An 11671-nucleotide genomic window follows, 5' to 3' on the forward strand; every position below is an offset into this window, starting at 1 on the left:
TTTGTGTGGGGTCGAGCATTTTTGTTAGAGTTGAGTTCCACCTTTAGTGTCTTATGGTCTGAGAAGATAGAAGGTAAAATTTCAATTCTTTTGATACTGTTGATATTTGTTTTGTATCCCAGGATATGATCAATTTTGGAGAATGTTCCATGGGGCGATGAGAAGAATGTGTATTCTTTATCTTTGGGATGGAGTGTTCTATATGCGTCTATCAAGCACAGTTGTTCTAGGGTCTCATTTAAATCTCTTATATCTTTGTTTAATTTCTGTTTAGAGGATCTGTCCAGCTCTGTAAGAGGAGTGTTAAAGTCCCCTGTTATGATGGTATTATCAGATATCATATTGCTCAGACTGAATAAGGTATGTTTCAAGAATCTGGGAGCATTTAAATTGGGTGGATAAATATTTAGAATTGAAACATCTTCTTGTTGTATTGTTCCCTTGACCAACGTAAAGTGACCATCTTTGTCTTTTTTGACTTTAGTTGCTTTAAATCCACATGAATCTGAAAATAAGATTGCAACTCCTCTTTTCTTCTCAATGCCATTTGCCTGAAAAATTGTCTTCCAACCCTTGACTCGGAGCTTTAATTTGTCTTTTGAAGCCAGGTGTGTTTCTTGCAAACAGCAAATGGATGGCTTGTGTTTTTTAATCCAGTCAGCCAATCTATGTCTCTTCAGTGGGGAATTCAAGCCATTAACATTTATTGAGATAATTGATAAGTGTGGTTGTATTCTATTCATCTTATTTTGTGACAGTCCATTGCTTAGTTTTATCCTTTGCATCAGTGTGGAGGTTAGGTTCTGTCCTTTAATTTCTGAGTTCTTACTTTGCTGTGATCCATTGTGGTGGTCAGTGTGCAGAACAGGTTGAAGTGTTTCCTGTAGAGCTGGTCTTGTTGTGGCAAATTTCCTCAATGTTTGTATATCCCTAAATAATTTGATTTCTCCATCAATTTTTAACCTTAGCTTAACAGGGTACAAAATTCTGTGCTGGAAATTGTTCTGTTTAAGTATTAAAGGTAGATGACCATTGTCTTCTTGCTTGGAAAGTTTCATTAGAGAAGTCTGCGGTCACTCTGATGGATTTGCCCCTATAGGTCAACTGGCGCTTACTCCTGGAAGCTTGCAGAATCTTTTCTTTTGTCTTGACTTTGGACAGGTTCATCACAATGTGTCTTGGAGAAGCTCAGTTAGAGTTGAGGCGACCTGGGGTCCGATATCCCTCTGAAAACAGTGTGTCAGAATCTTTGGTGATATTTGGGAAATTTTCCTTTATAATATTCTCTAGTATGGCTTCTATTTCTCTGGGGCAGTCTTCTTCCCCTTCTGGGATTCCTATAACTTGTATGTTGGAATGCTTCATAACGTCCCATAATTCTGACAGTGAATGTTCTGCTTTCTCTCGCTTCTTTTCTGCCTCTTTCACTATCTGAGTTATCTCAAGAACTTTGTCTTCTACCTCTGAAATTCTTTCTTCTGCATGGTCTAAACTGTTGCTGATACTTTCCATTGCATCTTTAACTTCCCTAATTGACTGTTTCAGTTCCTTCAGCTCTGCTATATCCTTTTTATATTCTTCATATCGTTCATCTCTTATTTGGTTCTGTTTTTGGATTTCCTTTTGGTTATTTTCCACTTTATTAGCAGTTTCCTTCATTGTTTCCATCATTTACTTCATTATTTTCATCATGTGTATTCTAAATTCCCTTTCTGTCATTCCTAACATTTCTTTATAGGTGGAATCCTCTGCAGTAGCTACCTCATGGTCCCTTGGCAGGGTTGTTCTGGACTGGTTCTTCATGTTGCCTGGAGTTTTCTGCTGATTCTTCCTCATGAGTGATTTCCTTTATCTGCTTCTTTGCCCTAATTTTCCTTTCACTTCCTCTTGCTCTTTAAGTTCTCATGCCTATGGACTAAGGGTTAGATGAGTCCTTTTGGTAGAGGACCAGAAGGGCGAGAAGGTTGAAGAGCAAGAAAGGGATGAAAGAAAGGAGGACCGAGTGAAAAGAAAAAAGAATAGAGAAAGGAGAGAGGGTGGGTAAAAGGAATATTGACAAAAAGAAGAGAGTCACAGAAAGAGGGAGACGGAGCAATATAGGTGCACAGTAGGGTACTTTGACACAACTTTTAAAAAATACCACCTTCTGGGGGTGCCCAGTTGGGTGGGTCCCTTGAGGTCAGCAGCTCTTTGCTAACCTGATCAGACACAGTACTCCAACTCCACCAAGTAGAGAGGAAAGAGAAAGATGCTATAAATCAAACCAAAACAAGCAAACGGAAAACTTCACAGGATAAAATTTGGTGAAAAAGCAAATAATAGTGGTAGAAACACTAGCAAAAATGAAGTTCTAGTTATTAAAAAAGGCAGCAATGGGAAATTATAATTAAACTAGAAAAATTGAGAAAGAAAAAAGATCTGTAAGGAAAAGGTTGAAATTAAAAAACAAAACAACATCAACAACATCAAAATAAACAAAAAAACAACCAAAGCAAAAAAAAAAAAAAAAAAAAAACAGAAAAAACAAAACACAACCAAAAACAAAGCAGTATGTATATGTTGTTGAATATTGTCTGGGCAGCACGTGGTCTTCTGGGGTATGAGATATTAATCACAGTTCTGATACGACTGGAGGCTGCTGATTTCTCAAACCCCAGCAGGTAGACACCCTAAATCTCTCTTCAGCCCACTTAAAAGGCACTTTGAACTTGTAAACTTGCTGAGCAGAAGCTTTCCTAGGAAAGTGCTTGTCACTGGAATCATTGCTGAATTGGCTATCCATTTACCCAGTGTGCCAAAACTGGTCTCACTTTACCCCTGAGGGTTAGGGCTGCAAGGTGGCTCAGACCCCACCCTTAGGCTATTCGGTTGCTGGGTTACCAGCTCCCACCCAATTCTAGCTCTGCGACCCTGAGGGCAGAGCTTGCAGGGGCAGATCGCTCACAATCGCTCCCTGTGTCCCACAGCCAAACACTATTAGCTCCGTCTGGCTCAGCGACTCAGACTGGGGCCCTAGACAACTGCCAAAGTTCTCCACATTCCTGCTCAGGCTCTCCCCAAGGCAGTTCAACTGAGTGCCAAGTCCAAAGACACCAAAACAGTTCACAGGTAAGGCCTTTCCGGTTTGCAGTCTCGCTGCTACTGAACTTACAGTTGCGGGTGGGTTTTAGACAGATTGAACACACGCAACCACTTGCCTGTTTTCCACTGTTTTAGTCTGCCTCTTGGGGTCCAGAAGTCTCTCGCTGACTCTCTGTATCCTCATGGGGGTGATGATAGGCAGATCCCACCAGCCAGAGATGCCTGGAGTCCTATCTCCCCAGACTCACGGTGCCCAAATGCAAGGAAGCTATTACTCGGCCGCCATCTTGCTCTCCTCCTGACCTTTTTTTTTTTTTTGAGACAGAGTCTCAACCTGTCACCCTGGATAGATGCCATGGCATCATAGCTCACAACAACCTCCAACTCTTGGGTTCAAGCAATCATCTTGCCTCCGTTTTTGTTTTCCATTTTTGGTAGAGACGGGGTCTCACTTTTGTTCAGGCTGGTGTTGAACTCATGGGCTCAAGCAATCCACCCTCCTCGTCTTCCCAACTTCTTGACTTCTTAATTCACCCACAAGGATTTGCAAGGTCTGGCTCCCCACTCCCTTCCCATCCCACCGCAGTCCTGTTTCCCTGGGTCTCTGCTCTTTCGCCCTCCAGTCATCTTTCTGTCCACTAGCTTTTCCCCATTGCCTTTCACCACAGAGTCTTTGCACCTGTTGCCTTGAATAGTCTTCCCTCCCTTCTCAGCCTCCTCAATGCTGAATTTTTTTTTCTCAACTTAAGTATCACATCTGCAGAGAAGCCTCTCTAACCTCACTGATGTGATCAATGTCTAGTATAAGGTCTTCATAAATAACACTGAAGCTCCTGATAGTGCTTATTAATGCCTTTATTTGGCGAATATTCACCGAGCTCCCACCATACATCAGAATGTGTTCTAGATACTGAAGATACATCATTGAAAGGAACCAAGTCTCTCCTTTGTCCTTAATAGAGATGACATTCTATTAATAGATTGGGAAACATGCAATGATCAAACAAATAAATACAAATGTCAGAGGGTAAAAGGTACTCTAACAACAAATAAAGGTGAGAAGTGGAAATAGACACAAGAAAGGGGGCTCAGATTTGTATTCATTTGTGGGATTATTTGATTATCATGGTAGAACCCCCCCAACATACAGTACAACTTCCATAGTTGACCACCTCCCTACACTGACTACCTCCTTAAGTTGACCTAATTTTCATAGACCGGACAGACGTACCACATGTGTGTGTCAGTACAGGAGGCCTTGTTCCTTATGTTGACCACCTCTATATGTTGACCACCTCCAGTAGTTACAGTCCCATGGGTGGTCAACTTCAAGAGCATCTAGTGGAGTTGCATCCCCACTAGGCCTGCAGGCTTCCAGAGGGCTGTGTTTGTTCACTGTTTGTCTCCTACTCTGGCACAGTGCCTATCTCATAATAGACACTCAATAAAATGGTTCAATTATTTTCATTTTAAAAACAGTAACTTGTGCAGAATGGAACCTAAAACTATTAGTACCCTTATTTGAGTAGATGTCAAGGATTTTTTAAAGTGGCATTTGAAAATCTGTTTAGTTTCACTTCAAAGCAATCTAACCTTAAAATCCCTGTGTTTGAATAAATTCTCTTGGGAAATTTTAGACATGCAATACTTTGAGTTCCCTTCATTCTTAGGGGAAACGAAAATGTAAAAAAAAATATCCTGCACTTTCCTAATTTTTATGCTAACAAATGATTTTTAAGTTGAAAATCAAAGAAGCAATTAAATTGATGAATTCTGATGTTGACAAAATAAACCAGTTAAAACATGAACTTGCTTCACAATTGAGTCTGTACTTTTGGGAAAGAACATAACTCTTCCCGGAGGATGGACATGACTCTAAAGCCATGCTTTAACATGAACAGTTTAGCTATTTCCAGGAAGCAAGAACATCCATGGTTCTCAGAGATTTATTTTCCTTCTCTGTAGAGGCAAGTCAGCGTTTTTGAAGAACAGAGTGTTCTGCTAAGCATTTCTGGGTAAAGGACAGCTCCACTCTGGTATTTCTGCTCTATTTTTTAATCAAAATGAAAGATAAAAAACCAAAACATGGCAATGACAACAGGATGGTAAGGGGGAAAAAATGCAGGCAGAATTTCTTAAAGTGATATTTAGTTTTAAAAGCACTAAATCTGTCTGCAATAACTATTCTACATTGTTTGGTGAGTTCACCCTGCAGCATTCGGGCTTTGTTTTCTCTTGGCTTACACGTTTTCTAAACAAACTCTCAGTAAAGAATGATTTTGTAGGAATTTCTATAGAAAATAGAGAGAGAGAAGCTGTGCTGTATGGAATTCTAGTGGAGTGGATGAGGGTGCGTGCAGGGTGAGGACACATGAATTTATGCCATTTAGGAAGAAATGCAAAATAAGCAAAAGCACAGTGAGTTTGCTTTGGAAATATTTCCAAGAACAGATCATGCCGGGCCAGGTAGTAGGGCAGGTTGGATCATAGATCTCTACTGCCATCTAGTGCCTAAAAACAATGATCATCCATGAAATGAAATACATGCACCAAAAAGTAAAATACGTTATCCTTGTAGGTCAAGGGAAATCATAGCAACTAACGTCCTTTAATGGAGGGCTTTCTTATACGTAATACAGCCTCTCATCTGTTTCCTTTACAACAACCCTGCAGACATAGCAGAGAGAACCTTACCAACCTCATTTCACAGACAGGAAAACTGAGGCTTAGAGAAAGAGGTTCAGGGTCTTTCCCAACATGGCACCTTAGTGAGAGCAGAACCAGGACAAAAACAAGACTTCTTCCACGTCAGACCTTGCTCTCCAGCAAATCTCCTCCCGTTTACATCAACAATTCTGCTTCCCAGTGGCAAAGGACACTGAAAGACTCCCCCAAAGACAGATATGAAGACCCCCTCCTTTGGGAGAAGGGCAGGAGACAGAGGGATGGTCTTATCACAACCCCATGGAAATTAGAGTTGAGTGTGCTCTCTGGATTTATGTTACCCTGACCTCTGAAAACACAAATTAGAAAATCCAGCTCCCTCACAAGGATGGTAGTTGGAGGTGAATACAAAAGGGAAAAGCCACAAACCAAGAAGGCATCGTGACATCCCATTGTCACACAAATCAAAGAAAACACAGACACCCACATAGAGGGAGAGGGAAGACGATGGTGGGTAGGCAGATAGATCCATCTCAGAAAAGAAACATTCAAAAGGGTGTCATAGGGTCGCCCCCCCCCACGACTATGACACCCTGCATCTGATTTTAAGTCTGTTCATTTAACAGCAAAACCAAAAACCAAATAAAACAACAGGAGGCCAAATCAATCTAAATAAATACTAAAGAAATTACAACAAGAATAACCACAGGGAGACAATCTTTTTTTTTTTTTTTTTTTTAAGAGAGGGGGTTTCCTCATTGTCCTGGAGCGTCTTCCTACGTAGCTGGGACCACTGACGCCTGCGATCTGGACTGGTGAGACCATCACCTTTCCATCGAAGGAGTGGATATAACTTCATGGGAGAGACCATTTATTTTAATTTGGGTTTTAGAAAGGATTTCTTTGGGGATAACTGTAGTCTCAGTTCAAATTTCTGACCTGATTTTAAATTTTCCAAACAGCTTTTTACAATGTTAAAGTCTCATAGTTAAAGTATAATACAGTCACCCATCTTGAATAGATTTTGATAATAACTGCAGGGTAAAAAAAGTGAATTTATATGAACAGGCAAAATATTTGGGAGAACATATGACTTTCCTTATTCATCTAGGGGAATATTGGTTTGTTATAAACCAACTACCTATGCACTCATATATGTTTAAAAAATATATAATCTCAACTCTTTTAACTGTCACTTAAAGAGCAAGCAGAGAGAAAAGACATTAACTCTTTCTCAGACCTACAATTGGTATGCAAGCTTCTGAAGAATGGTATTTTTAATAGTTCATGAAAAAACCTGATCATTTTGAATTGAGTTGGTTTGGAAAAAATGTTGAAAAAATAGGGAGGCGCCTGTGGCTCAAAGGAGTAGGGTGCTGGCCCCATATACCAGAGGTAGCAGGTTCAAAGCTGGCCCTGGCCAAAAACTGCAAAAGAAAAAAAAAAAAAAAGTTAAAAAAAAGTCCCAAAAATTTGAAGTGAGTTTGGAGGTGGAGAACGTAAGGATTTTTCCAGGCATTCAGTTTTAATATTAGACCCATTAAGATGTGTTTGCATCGAAATCCTAAAAGCAAGAAAAATCTTTAATATAGGGAAAATGATGATTATTTGTATGAAATAATGTAATTATTGTTTAACCAGAAAATTACTGTAATTTATTTAAACTCCCATCCAGCTCAGGACTTCGTTTTCAGGTCTATTTTCTATCTTCTGACATAGAAAAATGAACACATTGGAAGCTGCTAAGAGATTTATTAGGACTTATCTGAGCAAGAAGCAATAGGAATTGGTTACCTACAAATCTGATGTATTTGGGTCGTGTGCCTAGAAGTTCTAGCACAACAGGCAAAAGAATGGTTTGGCAATTGCTGTGTTAACTTCATGGATGTAGAAGCTACCCAGATCATCCCAGCCGAAACAGCCACCTGGCTTGGCTGCTGTCTACCTTGATTGAACTAACTTAATACTACGCTTCTCCTCAAAGGATGTCAAACCTAGTCAAAAACCTGGCTATCGAAACAGGGAAGAAGATATGATAGTCTGGCATGACTTACTGGCCTCAAGAAACAAATGACAATGGATGTGGTTATGTGGTCAAGAAATTGCATCCAGGCAGGGGACTCTGGAAGGCTGAGGTCTTGCCTGAGCTGAAGAGTTCAAGACCAGCCTGAGCTTTTATAGAAAAACTAGCCAGGCCTTGTGGCGAGGACCTGTAGTCCAAATTTAAATGTCTGCAGGAATCAAATATGTACTTGAGTAGAGTGGTGGATATCTGATTGATAACCAGGGGTGGCAAAGAATGGAGTGAACGGGACAGCACATGCTCTGTCCCATGAGGCTCCACCTGCTGCCCACCTCTAGCCAATTATGTAAGGTGTAAATATGGGGAGAAGTCAGGGATCTAGAGTTTTCATTGGAATCTTTCAATTTTTTAAATATTGGGTATGCATTCAACCTTCTAAAAATTCAGAAAGGGTCGAGCCAATACTGTCTGTGGGCTGCATTCAACTCCTGAGTCCCCAGTTTACGCCAGCTGCTACCCAGCATGTGAGCTAGATCCATTTTGCATTTTCTCAGTGTGTTTGTACTGTGCGCATGCTTGTGTGTGTGTGTGTACAGACACCGCTCTACATATCTCAGACCTATCTGTATAGGCAAAGATGAGTCAGACCAACAAATTAAAAAAAACAGCCAAAAAAAGGCATCTGCTTCATTAATCTCCTTTTTTTTTTTTTTTTTTTTTTCAGTTTTTGGCCAGGGCTGGGTTTGAACCCACCATCTCCAGCATATGGGGCTGGCACCCTATGCCATTGAGCCACAGGTGCCTCCCTGCTTCATTTATCTCCTACAACAATGTGATAGATATTGCTGGGACCCTGAAGCACTGGTGAGGCCAACAGTGCCGCCCTTTGCCAGATCCCCTTCCCTCCCTTTCCCACTTGAGCACCCTCCACACCTTCTCCCATTTTGCTCTGTTTTTGCATCCAACAGGCAGTCTCTGCAGCCCTTCTTTGGAGGTTTGGACCAACTGGAACCGCTTTTCAAACAGGTGCAAAGAGCCAAAGGTGCATCCCCCTGGGGCAGGTGGCCTTGACTGATGACTTTCAGGCAAGGGAGGGTAAGAGCTGCTCTCTCACCTGGGACAGGGGCCGCTTTGGGATACAACTTACACTCCAGAGTCCCCCTGCAGGATCACCCTCTTGCTTGGCTTCCTCCCCTTCCTGTTTGTGCTCCCTCCATGCTCAGCAAGGTCTCCTCCCTCCCCCAGCATTTCCTTAATAAATCACTTAAACACAACTCCTTGTCTCAAAATTCTATTGCAGCCCACCTAAGACCACTAGCTTCCTCCATGTCTCAATTCCTCTTCCTTCCTTAACATGAAGATTATTAACAACCCACCTCATAGGGTTGTTGCAATGATTAAGTGAGTTAGCACACACACAGAGCTTAGGACGATCTCTGGCAATCGCTATATGAATGTTGGTTAGAATTACTCTCTCGTGATATAAAACAATAAAAATCAGAATAAAAACCATCCCATTTCTCAGTCAAGTTGTTTTTTAATGAAAGTGCACCCTGATTTAAACTTTTGAGATGTGTATCTGTTAGCACTCCACACCATATTCTTCTCTTCTCCAGAACTATTCTCCTTCAGTCCTGTAGGATGAAGCAGAAGCCCACTAACAAACCCATCCTGAATGGTGGGTGTGTATGTAGGTGGCAAAACCAATAGACCGAGCCGTGGGGAACGGCAGACACCTGACCGTCCTAGTGGAGCACTACGATTGATTCGGCAGCAGCCCGCCTGTCAGACGCACAGGCCCTCGGGAGCTTAACGCCCCTGGCCCATTTGCTGCTTCCATATCCACACAGCGGAAGCTTCTTCCCTGCAAAAGCAGGCACGTCCTTCCCCATTTCTCCATCCTTGTCAGCAGTACCATCATCTTTCTAATCCCTCGAGATTATAAGCTCAGAAAAGTTTATTTCCAACTCTATTCCCCAAACCCATCTATCACCCTGTTTTGTCTATTCATTTCTCAGGAGGCTCAGAAAATCTTTTCCTTTCTAAATCTGCCACTGTAACATAAGCCCTAAGGCTTCACCTGTGGGGGGATTCCTGCTGCTGACTTGTTCTCGTCCCTTCCTGTCTCTTCTGCCTTCAAATCACTGTCACTGTAGCTGGGAGAAGGTTCTTTAACACTTCTCATTTTTCTGTAGCCAGAGCATGTGCTACCTACTCCAGTTAACAAGTAAGTCTACAGCGCTACACGCAGGTATTGTTCTGAGTGCTTAAAAATACTAACAACCCTTTGAGTGAGCACTGTTATTGCCTCCACTTTTTTTATAAATGAACAGATAAATAACTCACCTGAGGTGATACAGCTGTCAGGTGTCAGATCCAGGGCTCAAAGCATCCGCAGCCAGACTTCAGGGTCTGAACGCTCCTGACAGTCAAACCACCCCGGCACTGCCTCTCACTTGATGGCCATTGTCACCACCATCGACATTTGTCACCACTCTCATCCCAAACCCTCAACATCAAGTTTTCCCCATTTCTCAGTTTCTGTGTGTAATTCTGTAGGCAGAATGGGACAAGAAGCATTCTGTGAAGAGTAAGAAGATGGTTTTCTTGAAAGATTTAAATAAGGAAATCGCAGGAGAGAACCTTGGGATGTAGGGAAGCCATCTCTTTGTGAACTCTTTGTGGCTGTGATAGGCTCACCACACCCAAACTACTGATCATATCTATAATTGCTCTCAAAATAGTAATAATCTCAGATTCTATGTTGAGATACATTCTTAAAGAATTTGGCCAGAGCCTATTTTATAGTTTTATTAAGTCCTTTCCCCATGAACTCAAAAACCAACCTCAGACAGGAGTCCATGTGCAGCTCTCTTACACTTTTGTGAGCTCCTTAAATCTCTGAGATTCTTCCTCTTTGGCAGGGGCAGAAATTATCTCTCTGAAAATATCAATTCCAAATTTGCAGTATCATTTCTTCAGCATTTTTTCAGGATGCCAATAGGGACCTCATACAAATAGGACCCTGGTAGCCTGCCTAATGTCCCAGAGACCTCAAGGTGATATATGCATTAAGATACACTTACAGCTCCCCTACACTTCTATATATATATGGTTAAGGACTTTGATAATTATAATTAGTTCTTTATTTATTATCATACAGACATGCATTTCATATTCAGAAGGCCTGTCTAGATTCCTATTGACCTTCAAACAAACTGTAAATTTGGCTCTGGACACGGATCTTCAGTAATTTGCAAATTTGTGCCATAATTCTCCCCCAGAAGAATATTAAGGTTGTAGCTTAAATGATCATTAACATCTTCCTTAGAAATGCATTAATAGTACTTGCTGAATCTTTTAACTAAAATAGAATTACCAGTAGTGGTTTCAGTAAACAATTACTGAGTAGAGTGCTAAAAGTAGACAATTAAGATGCTCCCAAAGCTCTGCAATGTAACTACTAACCTGGAGAGAATAAATGAAGGACTCCTCAAAAGTACGCTGTTTGGTCACCATCTGGAATGGCTTAAGCTAGTAAAATACAAAAACAATACCACATAATACGTTGTATTGTATTTCTTCAAAATAACTCAATTATAGGACCATATATTTGGAGAAGATTGTGGTTATTTGTTTGGAGTGAACATAAGCCTTTAAATTATTGTTTTCATTTTAGGCCCAAAGGGAGGTGACAGAGAATAGTTAGACATTAATTCCTTTACATTTTCCCCTGGGAGAATATAGCAACAGTTTTATTCCTTAATATCAGCATTGCTCTCCCAACTCAATCAACTTGACATATGACAGAATGATTAGCAGCAGATGCGATCAAACCATGAACCTTAAAATCAGATTTTCTTGGCCAAAATTTTTGGGAGGTTCCTTATAATAAATGCCTCG

General features: G+C 41.0%; 1 long non-coding RNA gene across 1 annotated transcript; it reads left to right on the top strand.

Moving 5' to 3' along the window:
* The first annotated feature begins 3049 nt into the window (after positions 1 to 3049).
* On the top strand, positions 3050 to 8895 carry LOC128575836 (uncharacterized). Its single transcript, XR_008377179.1, has 3 exons — positions 3050 to 3108; positions 8493 to 8632; positions 8737 to 8895. It is a non-coding gene; the product is annotated as an uncharacterized LOC128575836 (long non-coding RNA).
* Positions 8896 to 11671: the final 2776 nt, after the last annotated feature.

The sequence above is a fragment of the Nycticebus coucang genome, chromosome 23 (genome assembly GCF_027406575.1).
Source record: "Nycticebus coucang isolate mNycCou1 chromosome 23, mNycCou1.pri, whole genome shotgun sequence".
Taxonomy (NCBI): Eukaryota; Metazoa; Chordata; class Mammalia; order Primates; family Lorisidae; genus Nycticebus; species Nycticebus coucang.